The sequence below is a fragment of the Hypanus sabinus genome, chromosome 8 (genome assembly GCF_030144855.1).
Source record: "Hypanus sabinus isolate sHypSab1 chromosome 8, sHypSab1.hap1, whole genome shotgun sequence".
In the NCBI taxonomy this organism is placed as follows: domain Eukaryota; kingdom Metazoa; phylum Chordata; class Chondrichthyes; order Myliobatiformes; family Dasyatidae; genus Hypanus; species Hypanus sabinus.
Window position 1 is genome coordinate 149899166 of NC_082713.1, and position 19273 is coordinate 149918438.

Below are 19273 nucleotides of genomic sequence, written 5' to 3' on the forward strand. Positions count from 1 at the left end.
AAGTGTTACGTTTGAAGTCCAAGACCTCAAACACAACACCAGCTTAGGGCTTACTAAGCAGATGTTATCCCTACCCTCCTGCATACTTTGGAATCATGAATAGGCATATCAAAGCACTAGAGAAGTTTTGCTATTGAAGACTGAATAAATTCAGCAAATTAATTGGCTAGGGAAGTAAAACGATGACATCATCCTCTCATTTCTGGAGGATTGGTCACATTGCACGCATGATCACCGTCAGTCTCTGGAAACAAACACTAAAGGCCAGGCTCCGTCATGGGAAGGGATTACCAGAAGGACAGAGAAAGAACTTGGAGGTCAGTTTCAAAGTCTCTTTAAAAAAACTGTACCAAATCTACGGCCTGCTCAAATGTTCAAAGCTAAGGAGGAGCATCATGGAAGCAATCTGAACAGGGATTGGCTTACTCTTGTCATATGTACCTAGGTACAGTGAAAGCTTCTCTTGCATACTGTTCATACAGGACAAGTCATCACATAGTGTATTAAGGCAATACAAGGTAAAACAAAGACAGAATGCAGAATTAAGTGTAACAGCTATAGACAGAGTGCAGTTCAGGTAACCAATAAGGTGTAAGATCATAACGAGGTGCACTGTGAGGCCAAGAGTCCATTCTATTGTACTAGGGAACCTTTCCATAGTCTTAGAACAGTGGGATACAAGTTGTCCTGCTGGTACATTCTTTCAGACTTTTGAATCTTCTTTCCAGTGGGAGAAGGGAGAATGTTTGGCATGTATGGAGTTTTTGATTATGCTGGCTCCTTTACTGAGGCAATGAGAAGTATGGACGGAGCCCACAGATGGAAAGTTGTTTTCCACTATGTGCTGTGCTGTGTCCACAACTATCTGCAGGACAGAAATCACCACAGGAAAAGCAGGACATTTCATTTTGGAAGAAGAGTTCTGGAGATTACATGCCCATAGTGTAAAGTTAAAGAGAATCAATTGCAAGGTCTTACAACAGAAAATCCTCACGCAGGACATCCTAAAGTTTAGTTTGCAGGTTGAGTCAGTGGTGAGGAAGGAAGATGCGATGTTAGCTCTTACTTAGAGAGGACTAGAATATAAGTCAAAGATGTAATGTTTAGGCTTTATAAAACACTGGTGAGGCCTCACTTGGAATACCGTGAGCAGTTTTGGGCCCTTTATCTAAGAAGGGATGTTTTAGCTTTGGAGAGGGTTCAAAGGAAATTCACAAAAATGATTCCGGATTGAAAGGCTCGTCATATGAGAAGTGTCTGATGCCTCTGGGCCTCTACTCACTGGAATGCAGAAGAATGAAGGGTGACCTCATTCTAAAAGGACTTGATTTCGAGAGGATGTTTCCTATGGTGGAAGTCTAAGACCAGGAATAGAGGGATGTCCTTTTAGAACAGAAGTGTGGAGGGATTTCTTTAGCCAGAGATTGTTGAATCTGTGGAATTCATTGCCTATGGCAGCTGTGGAGGCCAAGTCATTGGGCAGAGGTTGATAGATTTGTGATTAGACAGTGCATGAAGGGGTGCGAGGATAAATCAGGAGATTAAAGCTAAGAGAGAAAATGGATCAGCCATGATGAAATGGTGAAGCAGACCCAATGGGCAAATGGCCTAAATCTGCTCCTATATCTTATGGTCTAAGAAATGGTATCCTGGTTTTAAAGTTGATTCCAAAGAACATTAAGCAATAAAGGAAGAATAGGGGTGAGCATCTAAGCCTAAGTGTACTGACTGAAGCCAGAGGTTCATGAGCCAGACCTCATCAAAGGTGGAGAGGGTCAGCAACTTTAAATTCCTCATTGTGATTATTTTGGAGGACCTGTCCTAGGTACAACATGTCAGTGCAATTACAAAGAAAGCACGCAGCTTCTCCTGTAGGAGTTTGTGAAGATTTGGCATGACATCTAAAACTTTGACAAACTTCTATAGATGTGTAGTGGAGAGTATATTGACTGGCTGCATTACAGCCTAGTATGGAAACACCAATGTCTTTGAACAGAAAAATGTACAAGAAGTAGTGGATATGGCCCAGTCCATCACGTATAGAAACCTCCCCATCATTGAACACATGTACACAAATTGCTGTCACAGGAAAGCAGAATCTATCATCACGAATCCCCACCACCCAGGATGTGCTCTCTTCTCTCTGCTGCCATGAGGAAGAAGGTACAGGAGCCTCAGGACACACACCATCAGACTGAGGAACAATGATTACCCTCAACCATTAGGCTCTTGAACCAAAGGGGATAACTTCACTCAACTTCACTTGCCCCATTATCGAAATGTTCCCCAACCCATGGACTCACCTTCAAGGATTCTTCATCTCATTTTATTGATAGTTATTGCTTATTTTTTTATTTATTATTTATTTTGTTTTGTATTTGCACAGTTTGCTGTCTTTTGTACACTGATTGAATGCCCAAGTTGATGGGTCTTTCATTGATTCTGTTATGGTTATTGTTTTATGGATTTATTGAGTATGCCCACAAGAAAATGAATCTCAGGGTTGGACACGGTGACATATATGTACTTTGATAATAAATTTACTTTGAACTTTGAACTGAAGTCATCCTGGTGGGTGCAGTATTAAGTTTGATTTTCAGCATGTCTTATGAAAGCATGTCTCAGGCCATTACATGAGTTACTGAAAATTGAAATGGAGATAAAGCAAATAATAAAAATCATATGGTAAATGCAAGAATAACATAGCAAATGAAAGTCCCCTTTTTAATTATAATACCACATGTGAGATGAAGCTACTATGTGTTGTACTATTGAGCAGGAGCAGTGATAAACTCAATAACAGATTATGGATAAGAGAAGCCTATTGCTTTCACTTCCTGCACCCTCAACTTGGGTGAGTACAAGTATTCACAAGTCAAAAAGAAAGCACTCAGAATAGTGTTGGGAATCAAGAAATGCCATTAGATTTTACTAGAGAGACCATTAACCCAGTAATATCATTACCCATGCAAAATGGTAGGATTAAGGAAACTAAGGTGGCAATCCTCGTGCAGTATGAGTGCTGGATTCCAAGTAGAATGCCATCGTGGATGATCTCCTGGAACTTTTCAGAGAGTCCATGCCAGGTTTTGTTAAAAAGGAAATGAGAATTCTATATTTAGAAGGATGAGAGGGGATCTGATTGAAACATATAAGATTATTAAGGGATTGGACACGCTGGAGGCAGGAAACATGTTCCCGCTGATGGGTGAGTCCAGAACTAGAGGCCACAGTTTAAGAATAAGGCGTAGGCCATTTAGAACAGAGATGCGGAAAAACTTTTTCACCCAGAGAGTGGTGGATATGTGGAATGCTCTGTCCCAGAAGACAGTGGAGGCCAAGTCTCCGGATGCATTCAAGAGAGAGTTACATAGAGTCTTATAGATAGCAGGGTCAAGGGATATGGGAGAGGGCAGGAACAGGGTACTGATTGTGGATGATCAGCCATGATCACAGTGAATGGCGGTGCTGGCTAGAAGGGCCAAATGGCCTACTCCTGCACCTACTGTCTATTGTCTATTGCCTAACACTAGTCGATAGTGTAAGTGGATGAGTTCATTTACCATTGTTTAATTTAAGAGAAATTAATTGAAGTCTGTAGGTGCAAGTCATAGTTGACGAATTTGTTTCTGACAAGGACACTTGGTTTCAAGTAGTTTGGATTAAACACTGTGAAAGTACTGTAGATTCAAAACCAAAATCCATAGGAAATATAGATTTTGAAAAGTCAGTTACTGAATTTATGGCTATTCATTAAGTAAATATATTAAGTTAACGATACCTGACTTCAAGAAGTGGGGAAACAGAGCTAAGGTGCATTTTTAAGAAAATGCCTTCTCTCAGTATTCATGTGTGTGTTTGTATTGTGATCCTCTTTGAGACCAGATCATACTGTATGCCTGTTTCTCAACAATTTCACTTGGTTACAGATATTAGTCTAAAGATTGGATCCATTACTTCCATTACCTGTGCTTAAATTGTCTATAAAAGCAATTTAACTCATATTAGATCATGCTAGCAAATCAATTTCTGGTGAAATCATGCCCATTTAGGAAACAGGCTCGGGTACTTCTGTGACCTCTTCATGTTAATGCGCCTGGTATTTTTTCTGGTATCAGAGCTACACTGAGTGATATCCCTACTCACACACTTTGTTCCCTCCTACAGTGGTATAAATTAGAAATTATCAAAATGTTCTACACCTTCACTGAGCAGTCATGTTACAGCTCAGAATATGTTTTTTTTTCTGCATTTCTGTTTAAAAGCATGTTGCTGACACTGCCAGACCACATCCTGGTAGCTGCTTGTCTGGCTAGTCAAACTCACGCTATATTGAGAGTCTGTTTCATATTTATTCAGTAGAAGTCTTGGTGTATCTGGTCTTTATATTGTTGTCAAGGTCAACTTGACTCTTATTTTCCTCACCATATGATCGTCCCACATGGCTGCAGTAGATCTCTGCTACGTCTTCCAAATTGCTGCACACCACAGGATCCATATTTGTTCAAAGATAAACTGACGAACGTTCACTTACGTGATGCCATCCTTGCTCCTGGGATTTGACAGAACTGCTGGCTTCCCAGAGGTGCAGGCAGCCACTGGCTCCACTCATTTGCCCATTGTAAGGATGTCAGTTCACTAACCCTGCCAGGTGGCTTCCTGCCCCTCACTCATTCTCCTCCATGGTAACAATAATCTGTGATGCTAGTGGTTACAGAAATAGACAATGTTGTCAGGAGGCATGTTTCCTTGAGCTTAGGCTCTCTGGTAACCACACATATCCTGCATCAGAGTCTGGTTCTGTGTATAAAGGGTTAACTTCATAAATGGTACTATTACTGGACCATAGCAGATTTTGAGTAAACCAAAGAGTGAAATCCAATTTCAAGGTAACTTAACCTGCAGCAAGCATTTAAAACCTATAGATTTGGAATAATTTTAATGGTGTTATCTGGTAAGAAAGCTTCTATCTCCTTGGGCATGCAGGTATTGTTTCTCAGCACATTTGTAAAGACCACATTGTGGATGGTGTGGCATCTGAATGAGCAGCACCAATCTCATTGACAAGATCCAGGACCATTTCAGTTCAACTGATTGTGAAGAGGCTGGAGGGGTGTAAGAGGTCAATGGTAGCTGAGAAAAGAAGCCAGGAATTATCTTGGCACTTCAGGATGATCCAGGGATTTTTTGCAAGGGAAAGCAATGGGAACTCTTTCACATACGCAGGCAGGGAACAGAGGGATCCAGGCCATGTGCAAGCAGATGGGATAGCTAGAGAGGCATAATCGATGGCAGAGACAAGGTAGGCTGAAGGTCTATGTTGTATTTTTCTAAGTTCTTTACATCCATCCATCCCCTACCCTTCCTATAATGTAATACTAACATGTTTTCTTAACACAAAGTACACTGCAGATGCTGTGGTCAAATCAAGATGTACAAAAAAGCTGGGTGAACTCAGCAGGTCGGGCAGCATCCGTTGAAAAGCATCCTTTTCAATGGATGCTGCCCAACCTACTGAATTCATCCAGCTTTTTTGTACGTCTTAACTTATTTTCTTTCCTGATGAAAGATCTGTAACATGAAACATTTACTTCGGTTCTCCTTCGAAAGATATTCCCTGTCCTGCTAAGTGTTCCCTGCATTTTGTCTTTTTATTTCAGATTTCTATTATATGCAGTATTTTGATTTTCATATAAGGTTTTTAATGTGCCAAGTCTAGAGAACAAGGCAGTTAAGATGAATAACAAATTAACATACCAAATTTAATTCGGCTGCTAAATTGTAAATGTGATTTTAGTTATTTGCTAGTTAAAGTATTAGCTAGTAAAGATATTTTTCACTCTGTAACTGTATTAAATTAGCAAACAAATCAACATGTCCAAAGAATTAGTGCAAAGTGCTATGTTCAAAGCACTGTGTTCAAAGAAGACCAATAACCTGGTACATGTATGCATTAAAGAGCATTTTTAATTTTCCTGTTCAAGTGTCTAAATAAAAAAGCTGCCTTCTTATCTACTCCCTTTGCAACTAATTAGTCAGTGAAGTCATGGTGTCATTAGTGCAGAGCTGCCTGAGGGACAGGGCAAAGTGGATGTTGGCAGCTCATTGGTCCCAGTGGTTGGTATGAGAAGTGTCAGGACAGATCACTGACTTATCTATGCCTATGTGTATTGCAGTCACTTTATAAGGAACAAAAGAAACTTAAACAGAAGTCCTGGGTAACATGATAAGTGAGTGCATTGACAGTGTATTTTGAGGAATTATGAGTTAATGATGTAGATTTGGGGTGAAAGCCTTGTTGAAGTGAGGGTATAACTTATGTTACGTGGTAGCAAACTTTCCAAAGCAATGTATTGTTTCCATTGTCTACCACACTATCAATGTTGTCATATCAAATTGAGAGGGTGAAAGTTTTGAAACTGGATTTTATATCATAATTCTTTTGTACTGTCAGTTTCAAATTCAGTCCCATATAATTCCCAAATATTGGAAGAGATACTTATAAAAATGATAGAAAATAATAATGTAATTGTGGTAAAAACTAAATCTAATTTCAATGATCTACATAAGTGTTGTATTTCGATAAAGTTATTAACAGAGGAATACACATGAAGGGAAAAACATTATAGTTCAGTTAAATTGTTTCAAGACTTTGTTAAAATGGAGCACATGTGGTCTAATCAAATGATTAATGGAGTGCCTGGAGAAATTTCTACTTCATAAATTACCATGAAATGCATTTTTGAGTCTGGTTATACATTACTGCAGCTCCTTGGTTCTGCTAAGATTTTCTTCTTCTCAAAATAAACTATTCAGACAATAATTGAAGGAGAAACCGGCGTCTCTGATCTGACACAACACGGCAAATTGGTAGAAAAACAATTCTTCTGATCTCCACAGCTGGAGAATGCATACTTTCTGGAGACTGACTTTCCCATGAGGCCTATTAGACCGTGCAGGGGAAGATGAGCTGGTGAGAGTTACTATGTCAATTAGCAGTTTCTAGGGATACAATGAATACTGACTTGATCACATAGTTCTACAGTTTTGGTTGATTCCAAGGACATCAAGTGTTAAAAATACAATTCTCATTTATCTTGAATTTATCTAATTGAATATGCTCAATGATGTTTCCTATATTAGGTCAGCCAGTATTTTCAATAATTATTACTTATTCTATAGATGAATCTCAAAACAGTAAGCCATGCATAAAAAGTAACATTCATCCAAATTATAATATGGTACTTCATTCCTTTTCTTTATTTGGTTGAAGCACTTGGGAATTTAAGGAGTTCAAATGAGTAAGTGCATCAATTGATTTCATTGATTAAGCAGTTAATTGCTTTGAATGTGCCCCAGTGACTATCCACAAAGTGACTCTGTCAAAACAGTTTATTTCTGAAACCTTCTTTAAGCATAGATAATCTGTTATTCATTTCCATTACTTTAAATGATAATTCCATTCATCTGAATTTCTTTCTTCACAGTGCTTGTATTCTTAAGAATATACGCATGTTCTAGCAGATCGGGCAGCATCTGTGGCAAGGGAAACAGAATGATCACTTTGGAGTGGTAAAGTAATCGATCTGAAACTCTAACTCTGTTAAGCTCTCTACAACTGCCCCCTGCCTGGGGATGGGGGAAGGGTTTGAATGTTCGGTGTTTTTCTTTGAATGGGTTGGTTCCATGGTTTTTCTTTGTTTCGTGGCTGTCTATGGGGAAGTTGGATCTCAGGGTTGTGTACTGCATACATAATTTGTTAATTAAAGAACTTGGAATGTTTGAATTTTCTGTTTTAATCCCTGATATATTGCAGATGCAATATATCAGGGATTCACTTGAACATACGAGATGTAACTGCAGTCCTAATGGACAAACCTAATGGCCAAATCATTAAGTCAGATCCATATTTCTGCTTTATATCGCATGATGCTGACTCTCGGTTTTGAGTGGCATGCTTCTGAATATTCTTGAATGTCATGCTCCAAGTTGTAGAACACTTTGGGCCAGCAAACAGAAAAGTGAGGGAGAGTTAAGAACAGAGAGTGTTAACAACAGAGAAGAGAGGGCAGTAAGGCCACTGGCAGTGATCTTCAGGCAATGAGCCTGTTCCAGCAACATGTGGCCCACTGTTACTTTGACAGAAAAGTTCTGATCATTTCATGCGTTTGGTAGACCCCCAAGTTAATGGTGAGCTACATAGGATCTAAACTCACGTGAATTGACATTCGTGTCAATATAGACACTAGATAGGTTTGTCAGTGGTGCTTCCTTTCATAGACTTCCCTGCTACGATTTTAGATTTCTGTTCTATGCGTAATCGGATGAAATCTGATGGGGAGTGCGGTGAGGGGTTAACACTCAATACCATGATGCAGAGAATCTGTCAGCAGCTTCCGGAACACATTGCTAAGAGTGGTGATGGTGGAGGCAGATTCGGAGACATCCAGGAGGCTTTTTGATAGGCACATGAATATACTAAGAGTGAATGGCTGTGGACAGGCAAAAGGGATTAATTTAATCAGGCATCATTAACCTATTTAGTTTGGGACAGCATCATGGACAAAGGTCTTGTTTCTATGCTGTACTGTTCTATGTTCCATGTGAATATACTTATTTTTAACTAAAATATAACAATCCAGTGTTGCTGGAAGTAAGTCCCTACATTGGAAAAATCTTCAGAAATTTGTGAACTGCAAAAACCTGAAATTGAAACAGAAAATGCTGGAAATACTCAGCAGGTCAGGCTGCAGCTGTAGGAAGAGAAGCACTTTAATGTTTCAGTTTAAAGACCCTTTGTAAGAACTGAGAAGGAGGCAAAAGAAGTTTGTTAAGATACAATAGGCTGTGATTACTGGAATCCAGAGCAATAAACAAGCTGCTGGAGGAACTCAGTGGGTCAGACAGCAATTGTGGAGGCAATGGGATGGTCAACATGTTGGATTTAGAAGCTTCATCGGGATTGAAAATGTTGAGGGAAGAGAACCAGTGCAGTGAATGAGGTCGGTTAATAGGTGAGAACAAGAGAAGTAGAAGTGATGAGCAGATGGTATCTGGTGGGTATAGGAGGAATGTGCAGGTAGGTTGGAAGCTGAAATATAGAAGCAAATAAGTCAGCAGTGCTGGGCAGGTGGATTCTCTGGAGGAGGTGGAGGGGAAAAGGGAAGTTCAGAATTAAGGCCTGATGACTGATGGCTACGAATTGTCATTTCCTCAGATACTTTGAAAATCCACAGATTTTACAATAAGTAGTTGTTATTTTGTAAAATTTGTCCATGGCTTAATCTCATGTGTATTGGAAAAGAGTTAAATTATACATTTCACATGTAGGAAAATGCATAATACTTAGTACATTCTGCTGTCAGAGAATTCTTCAATATGATTCACTGCAGAGCCTGCTTGTTGATACTGCTACTGCTGCTTGTTTGCTAATCCTCAAAAACAGACATGATGCCCAGAAATCCCATCTCAGCTTCCTTTGACGTCTGCTGTAAATATTGCAATATCTAAATCCATAAATACCTTGAAGCTTCTCATTTATTTTCAGATAATTACTTAGAACTTGGCCTGTAATTGATAAATACTCTCAATCAACCTTTCTCCTTTAACAAGTAATCAGTACCATTAAAAAAAGGATGATCAAATTATTGATCCCATGGCTGTTTGCCATTTGCTACTGTCCCAGAACAGCTGACCAAATTATCTATGTGACAGTTATTAGAGTTCAAGAGTTAATAATGAGGTGAAGTCTTTTGTGTAGTGTTGATACAATAAAATGCTAAGTAATAGATGTATTATGAATGACTAGGAATGTCAGACGTTTCCCAGAATAACTGCTTTGTTACCATTTTATAATTTTGCAAATTGGTGAACAGAACATTGAACATGAAACAGTATTGCACAGGAACAGACCCTTCAGCCCACAATGTTGTGCAGAACCAGTTAAATTAGTAATCAGCTGGCCAACTAAACAAACCCCCTCTGCCTACACAATGTCCATATCTTTCCGTTTTCCTCACATTCATGTCCATATCTAAACATCTCTTAAAAGTCATTAATATATCTGCATGTACCACCACCCTAGACAGTGTATACCAGGCACCAACTGCTCTCCACATAAAAAAATCTTGCCCCTCATATCTCCTTGGAAAAGACCCCTTCTCACCTTAAATGTATGCCCTCTGGTATTAGATGTTTCAACTCTGAGAAAAAGATACTGTCTCTCCACTCTGTCTATGCCTCTCATCATCTTATAAACCCCTATCAGCCTCCATGGCTGCAGAAAAAACAAGCTATGATTATTCAAGCAAACATGAGGAAATCTGCAGATGCTGAAAATTCAAGCAACACACACAAAATGCTGGTGGAATGCAGCAGGTCAGGCAGCATCTATAGGAAGAAGCACTGTTGACGTTTTGGACTGAGTCCTGACGAAGGGTCTTGGCCTGAAATGTCGACAGTGCTTCTTCCTATAGTTGCTGCCTGGCCTGCTGCGTTCCACCAATATTTTGTCTATGATTATTCAAACTCTCACGATAGCTCATGTACTCTGATCCTGGCAGCATCCTGGTGAACCTCTTCTGCACCCTCTCCAAAGCCTCAACACCCTTCCTATAATGTGACGACCAGAACTGTATGCAATATTCCAGATGCGGCCTAACTAGAGTTTTCTAAAACTGCAACATGACTTCCTGACTGTTAAATTCAGTGCCTCGACTAATAAAGGAGTGATTGCTATATCCTTTTTTTTGCAGCCTCATTCGCAGAGCCACGAATTTGGGTCCCAAGGCCCATCTGCTCATCAACACTGTTACAGGTATTGTTCTTAAGAGAGTTCTTTACTTTTGACCTTACAAAGTGCAACTCTTCCATTTGGCCAGGTTGAACTCCACTACCCTTTCTCTCCCTTATTTGTAACTGCTCTATTTCCTGCTGTATTCTTTGCCAGTTTCCTATGCCATCCACAACACCACCAATCCTCTGCAAGCTAACAAACTCACTTATCTACATTTTCACGCAGGTTATTCATATATATCACAAACAGCAGAGGCCCTGGGACAGAACCTTGCGGAACACCACTCATCACAGACCTCCAGCTAGAATAAGTCTCTTTGACCCCTAGCCTCTATCTTCGATGGGCAAGCCAGTTCTGCATCCAAACGAATAATTCACATGGATCCATGCGTCTTAATCTTCTTGTCAAACACCTTACTAAAATCCATGTAAACAATATCCACAGCTCTAGTTTCATCATACACCCTCGTCAAAAACTCAATCAAGTTAGTAAGACTTAACTTGTCCCGCTCAAAGCCATGCTCTCCTTAATTAGGCCATAGTTTTCCAAATAAATCCTGTCCCTATGAATTCCCTCCAGTAACTTCCCAACCACTGACGTGAGACACACCAGTCTATAGTTTCCAAGATTATCCCTCATTCCCGTCCTGAATAATGGAATAACATTAGTTACTTGCCAGGCTTCCAGTACCACACCTGTGGCTAGAGAGGACATAAGGACATTGGTCAAGGCCCCAGCAGTCTCTTCCCTTGCCTCCCTCAAAAAGCAGAACTCTATCTGAACTAGAAATAATAGAGAGAAAAACACATTAGATGACATATGCCTTCAGTTGAGTTGTTCATTGAAACATACTTCTGTTAAAATATGATCTTTAAAGCTCTTGTTTTCATTCATGCTAAAGCTCTTGTTTTCATTCATGTATCACAGTCTAACTTCTCAGTTAATGTAACATATTGAAAATTCTAACATCATAGATTAAAGGCAGAGAATAGGAATGGAATCATCATAGGCAGGCAACCCATATAATTTCCTTTCATTAACAGCAAATGACTGTACATCCGGAGTCACAGAAACTGATAAAATAGGGGCATAATATGCCTTTCAGCCTTTGATTTGGCGTGCGTATGAAACATACACGGCCCATCATCTAACCCACACACCATTCCCAAACTCCCAACACATCTCTTGATGCCGTTTGCACACAAAAAAAAATTACTTATTCAGTGGCCACTTTATTAGGGACTAATACACATATTTGCTACCAGTGCACAAAGGAATTTGAACTGGACAGAAAAGGTTGTCACCCTCTACCTCATCGGTATGTTAAGTATATTTCACGATTGTACACAATCATATTTCCTTTTCTGGTTTTGGATGAGGACGGTTCTGAAAAAAATGGAGTCTGTGATGATTTGCCTGCAGATTTTAGAACTGACTTATTTATACTGTTTTTATTGGAAGAAATTATTCAGTCTGCACATGTTGTTGTCACTGGGCAAAACATTACACAGCACAAGATTTTTGTGCACACTGGTCATTACAAATTAAAGGGAACGTTGGACTCCTGTATGTTTGCATCAACTGGGATTCCCTTATCAATTCATTTAATTACACTTTCAGAAAACTCCAGCGGGTTGTCGAACATGATTTACATATCTGAAATCAATCTGATTTAGTCTAATTCCATGGATGATTTCCAGGTGATCTGTAATCTTAACTTTTAGGAAAACCTCTTGTATTTTACCACTAACATCAGGAGGCTAATTAGTCTGCATTTTTCCCTATCCTTATTTAAATGGTGGGATTGTATTTGCCACCTTCCAATCTTGCATAATTGCTTGCATTCTGGATAACAATAACCAATATATCCACGATTTTCATTTCTATTTCCTCTAGTAATCGAGGGATGCAAATTAGCAGGCTCCTGGAGGTTACCAGGTTTCAATGCTGTTATTTCCTCTAGCACTGTTGTTATTGATACTCAAGAGATGCTGGAAATCATGAAAAACACACACAAAATGCTGGAGGAACTCAGCAGGTTAGGCAGCATCAATGAAGGGAAATGAACATTTTAGGCCAAGACCCTGCATCAGTACTGAAAACGAAGAGGATAAAAGCCAGAATAAAAAGGTAGGAGAGAATGAGCACAAGTTAGCAGGTAATAGGTGAGTCCAGGTGGGGGGGTGGGGGATGGTAGATGGGTGGTGGAGGGTGATGAAAGGGAATGATACAAGAAGCTGAAGAATGAAGTATTTGATAGGAAAGGACAGTAGATATGGAATAAAGGGCCCACTCTGATTCCCTTATTCCCTGATCTACAATCCTCTCCTATCAGGTTCTTTCTCCAGTCCTTTGCCTCTTCCACTTTATCTTCTAGCTTTTCACATCTATCACTTTAGATACAGCACCCTGAAATTTACCTTTCTAACTATTTTAGACATCCTAATATTTCTGTTTTGTGCTATAGATCTATTTTGTATTTTTGCCATTACCTCTTGCCCTGTTCAGTTTTAGTTTGGACAGATCACAATCTTTCTCACACAATCTATTCATCATTTTCCTAACTCAGTTTCTTTGCTTTTTCTCTCTGGTATTCGAGCATTCCATCCCAACAAGCATAGAAGTTCTTCCTAGTACCACGACTGACGCTATCCCATAATAAGAATTATGCCACTTGACCATTGTCAGGATGGTGGCTAGTTCTTTGCTTGCAAAAATTGGGGAGGAAGAGGAGCACTCAGGAGTGACGGCACAATTGTTGGTGACTGTGGAGGCCAGTTCTGGACCTGCAAACTCTGGAGCAGTGGGGACCCGGGAACAGCTCGGACAGTAAGACCCTTCGTGCATCTCCTCTCCTCCGTCAGAATGCTATAAATGGAACCTTGCTGCGTGAAACTTAGCTACCATGTTTCCTCACATTACAATGGACAGCATTTCAAAGTGGGCTGCCCTGCACATCCTTTTTAAAGTCAGAAGGCCAGCGTGTCAAATAAATGGAAATAGGGTCAATGGGTTGAGGCACTCCAGGCTCCAAACCCACGATGTTTCTTCATGTTTGCTGCCTCTAACTGCCCAAAGCCTGTCAAGTTAAATTCCTTCGTTTTGTTAGAGTTAGTACTGAAGGTAGCAGTGTACACTACTGTCGATGAGAAACAGCATAAGCTTGGCATGAATAGTGCTTCTTAAACAGGAACCCATAAACTAATGTGAAATCTTCAAGGGGTAATATATTGGTATTGTGTTGCGATATCTCACTGTGCCATAAAAACAAAAAAAAAGCTGGAAACGGTTGGTTTTTATTTTTCATGAAGGGTCTTTGCTTGACATATTAATTGTGTTTCTCCTTCCGGACAATAACTCAGCACACTAGGCGAAGATCTGAATCCACTCAGGTGCTCCTTTCCCATTACCTTGCGTTTGGTCCCGCTTAAGTGAGTTAGAAGCGGCTTGTCAAATGAGGATAAAGCTGTGAAATGTGGAAATAAAGACTTCTATTTCATGTTGTACTAGTTAATCTATGAAAATTCACCGAAGTCATCATTTCAAAATGCATACAACTTGACACAAGGCACTGATTTAAACACACCCACGGATCCTTATCTATGCAGGATTTGGTGGCATCCGTCAGTCTCGAGAGACCATGGATCTGTGCCTGGAGTTTCCAGGGCGCAGTTGGGCAGGGTTGTATGGGAGACCGGCAGTTGCCCAAGTTGCAGGACTTCCCCTCTCCACGCCACCAATGTTGTCCAAGGAAGGGCACTAGGACCCATGCAGCTTGGCACCGGTGACGTCGCAGAGCAATGTGTTGTTAAGTGTCTTGCTCAAGGACACAACACGCTGCCTCAGCTGAGGCTCGAACCAGTGACCTTCAGGTTGCTAGTCTGATGCCTTGCCCACTTGCCCATGCACCAACACATGCAGGATTTAGCATGGTACTATTTATTTGTACCCATATAGAAAGCACCGAGTAATTCATGGAGATGTGCAAGGTACATGGATATCAGCACGATTACTTCAGTTGCCTGGTACCAGGATATTTTGGTGAAGGTTCAAAACAAAACCCTACAAGCGTCTTATCATCAGAGAATACCTTGCTAAGGATCTGACTTGAAAGTAATTTGACATCTGTAAGATCTTACCACAAGTACTTTAAAGGAGAAAAGTTAACTTTCTCCAAAATATACTTCCAGAAAATTTATGTTGCAATGCATACAAATCCATGAGTTTTGTAGACTTTTGCCAAGAAAATAAATGAATGGTAATGACCTAAAATAAACACCTACTCTTAGCTGCAGTGTCAGCAGTATCTTAGACAGCAGCATGGGCAGCAGTGCTTCTCTGAGCATACAACATTGTGACTTGGATCGGGTGGTAGCACTGTTGAAAGCAATAGCTGGGCAAAAGAGCCTAATTTTCACCCTTGGGCTGTAATGTATACTTTAAGGAGCATTGCGAATCTTCTGCAATGCAAAGGGGGTGTTTACTGAGACTTACAGGATTTGCAAATGAAGTTTCAGAATGGGTCATAGAGTCATAGAGCACAACCACACAGAAACAGGCCCTTCAGCCCATCTAATCCATGCTGAACTATTATTCTACCTAGTCCCACAAACCTGCACCTGGACCATAGCCCTCCACACTCCTCCCATCCATGTATTTATCAGAAATTATCTAAAATGTTGCAATCAAACCCACATCCACCACTTCTGCTGACAGCTTGCTCCACCACCTCCACGGTGAAGAAGTTCACCCTCAGGTTCCCCTTTTTAATCTTTCACGCATGGCCTATAACTTCTCGTTTTTGCTTCGCCCAATCTCAGTGAAAAATCCTGCTTGCATTTACTCAATCCATACCCCTCATAATTTTCTATCAAATCTCCCCCATTCTCCTCCAATCCAGGAAATAAAGTCCTGACTTATTCTACTTTTCCCTGTAGCTCAGGTCCTCAAGTCCTGGCAACATCTTTGTAACTTTTCTCCATACTCTTTCAATCTTATTGGTATCTTCTCTGTAGCTGGGTGACCAGACTTACACATAATGCTCCAAATTTGGCCTCACCAATGTCATATACAACTTCAACATAACATTACAACTCCTATAATCAGTACTCTGATTTATGATGGCCAATGTTGCAAAAGCTCTCTTTATCATTCTGTCTATCCGTGACATCATTTACAAGGAATTGTGGATCTGTATTCCCAGTTCCCTTTGTTCTACCGCACTCCTCAGTGTCCTACAGTTCACTGAGTAAGTCCACCCTAGTTTGTCCTCCCAACACACTACCCCTCACACTTGTCTGCATTAAACCTCACCTTCCATTTTCAGCCCATTTTCCCCGCTGGTCCAGATCCCACTGCAAACTTTGATAGCCTTCCTCACTGTCCACTACTCCTCCTGTATTGGTGTCATCTGCAAATTTGCTGATCCAGTTTCCCACATTATCATCCAGATCATTGACGGTAGACATAAGCATCTTTTCTTCACTGGAAGAGTGTTTAGTAAGAGAAAATAACCTTACGGTGAGAGACAAGTCTTTCAGGACGGAAGTTAGGAAATATTTCCTTTGGTAGAATTGTGAAACGTCTAATGCACACTAGTAGATGATAGTTTCATTAATAATTTACAATCTGATTTTGATAGACTTGTGATGGCCACATTGCGGGATATTTAGCAAAAATAGGACATTAAAGTAAGGTACAGGCCATCTGACCCACAGTGTTGTGCGGACCTTTCCACTGAAAGATCAATCTAACCCTTCCCCTCTTCATAGCCCTCCATTTTTCTGTCAACTGAGTTTCTTAAATGTCCTTAAATTATCTGCTTCTCCTACCACCTTTGACAGTGTGTTCCATGAGCAAAGTACTGACCTGTTCTCCTGATGTGCTGATCTGATGACGGCCTTGGACACTGTTAACAGAGAGGGTCTGTGGAAGATCATGGCAAAGTCCAGATACTCAAGGAAATTCATCACTGTGCGGCAGCACTTCCATGATGGCATGCAAGCTAGAGTTTAGGACAATCGGGAGACACCCGAGCCATTCCCCATCTCAAGCAGGGTGAAGCAGGGCTGCATCTTGGTGCCAATGTTATTCATTCTGGTGTTTTATGCTATGTTGGTTGATGCCTTGAGAAGAAGTGATGTAGTCATTGCCATCAAATTCTGTACTGAAAGGAAACTGTTCAATCTCAGGAGGTTCCAAGCAAAAACTAAGGTTTTGGCTGATGACTGTGTCCTCAGTGCTGGTTCAAAAGATGATATGCAGCATAGTTTCAACAAGTTTTCTGGTGCATGAAGCCACTTTGGATTTACCATTAACACCAAAAAGACTGAAGTAATGCATCAGCCATTTACAGAGAAAACATATTCTAATATCACAATCAACAGTCAAAGACTCAACCCAGTGAATAGGTTCACATATCTTGGCAGAACACTGTCCCAGAGCTTCATCATCAATGATGAAGTAGATGCCAGGATCAGTGAGTGCAGCCTTCAGCAGACTTAATACTCAGGACTGGAACAGAAGAGGCATGAGTATACAGAAAGTGTATAGGGCCATGATACTTCCTACTTTGTGAAACGTGGACACTGTATGCTTTACAGAAATGAAATGTTGTAAAGATACCATGAAAACTTCACTCATAGCCTTTGGCATCAACCCAGACATGTGGGAACATATTGCTCAGGATTGGTTTTCCTCCAATCAACTTAAAATAATGCCCCCTCATATTGGTCGTTCCCACCCTGGGAAAATGTCGTTGGCTATCCACTCGATCTATGCCTCCTATCACCGCACACACCTCTATCACCTTTTATCCCCTTTCACTCCAAAGAGAAAAGCCCAACCTACCTTCACAAGACTTGCCCTCTTGGCCAGCCATCATTTTGGAAGATCTCCTCTGCACCCGCTCCATAGCATCCAAATCTTTCCTATAGCAAGGCAACAAGAATTGTGGTTGAACCAGGGTTTTATAGAGATGCAAAATTACTGTTTATGTACTGCATATATAGAGTACACATAGTAATGTTGTGGCTCGAAATAATATATCTACTGTATATCATATATATGATAAATATCACATTATATATAATAAAATTATGCATGGGTCAGTCATGATATTATTGAATAGCAGAAGAGCTAAAAGCTTCCTCCATTTCCTATGTGTCCATAAGAACCAGTCAGGCCAAAGAGCACACCAAAGTGATTTTCCACTTCTGTGGGACCAGGAAGAACCAACGTGCTCCTGCACTCTCTGCATTCTCAATGTACGTTGCTAGTTTTCCACCACCTTCCCCCATCCAATCCATAGATCGGGGCCCACCAGAGGCTTGTTGACCATCTGATATTCTGGCAGCCTGCTCATACCAAGCATGGCTGGTTGAATGCAAGACTGCAGTGTCAAATGGACTGAGCCCTCTACTTGGATTCCACTCTCCGAGACGATCCATGCTGCGAAATGGCATCAGATAATTTTGGATGGAGCACTGATTTAGGTGGAGGTACGAAGGGGTGTCAGAGAAGCATCTTCTCAGCTGCAATTTGTCCCGAAGTCCTTGAGCTAGATGTGTTGTGTATTTAATATTCCAGTAATATTTGCATAGTATTGTAAACATATTGTTTGATTCAGCATTCTTTGTTGTTAACATAATTCATTATGCGTTATACTGTATGAAGTATGTGAATGGCATACATTATTACACCACCACAATCATATGTGTGTGTCTCACTAAAGTAAAGTGAAGTAGGTAAGTTATCCCCGGCTGCTGTGTTTTTCCTTCAATTAGTTCTTGGAATTACAAAACATAACAGTGGTGACAGTGTTGTTTTAAAATGAACCTGTGACGACAGCTTACCTGTTGAAGTGTAGCACTTTTTTTCTCTTTGGAAAGTGAGAAAGACATTTAATTTTAAAAAAAGCACAGCACATGTTTCTTTGCAAGGGGAGAAAGACAGCCAAGTAAACAAAAAAATCAGCAGAAACATACTTAATACGTGGGTTCATAAACAGTGAGTACCAGGTGACAAAAAAAACCCAGTAGTGGCTGGTTATGTTGGAAAGATAGACACGTTTCATTGCACATCAGATAACTGGATGATCTATACTGAACAAACTGAGCAGTATCTTGAAGCAAATGAAATAGCCAATGAAAAAAGTACCAGTGTTACTGAGTGCAACAGGTGGAACAGAATACAGTTTTCTTATAAGTTTAACAGCTCCACCCAAATCCGCTGGAATAAGCTTTGATGATATCATGAAAGCAATGCAGGAATATTTAGAACCAAAACCATTATTGATTGCAGAATGCTTTTGATTTCATAAGTTGAATCAAAAGTAAGTGGATACCATTTCATTTTATGTGGCTGAAATGAAGTAATTGTCAGAGCATTGTCAGTTGAGTGATGTGCTTAATGATGCACTGAGAGATTGTTTAGTTTGTGGAGTCTTACAAGAAAGCATTTAAAAATGGCTCCTGAAGC

At 40.3% G+C, this 19273-nt stretch overlaps 1 long non-coding RNA gene across 2 annotated transcripts in view; it reads left to right on the forward strand.

Moving 5' to 3' along the window:
* Positions 1 to 247: 247 nt before the first annotated feature.
* The window catches only part of LOC132398590 (uncharacterized), a 52554-nt gene continuing 33528 nt past the window's right edge, over positions 248 to 19273 (forward strand). The window contains exons 1-5 of one of the 2 annotated variants that reach the window (XR_009513705.1): positions 248 to 317; positions 7488 to 7572; positions 10755 to 10816; positions 12692 to 12925; positions 16639 to 16770. This is a non-coding gene — a long non-coding RNA (uncharacterized LOC132398590). Of the gene's footprint in view, positions 318 to 7487; positions 7573 to 10754; positions 10817 to 12691; positions 12926 to 16638; positions 16771 to 19273 lie in introns of those variants that run through there. The other variant, XR_009513706.1, reaches the window with a different exon arrangement.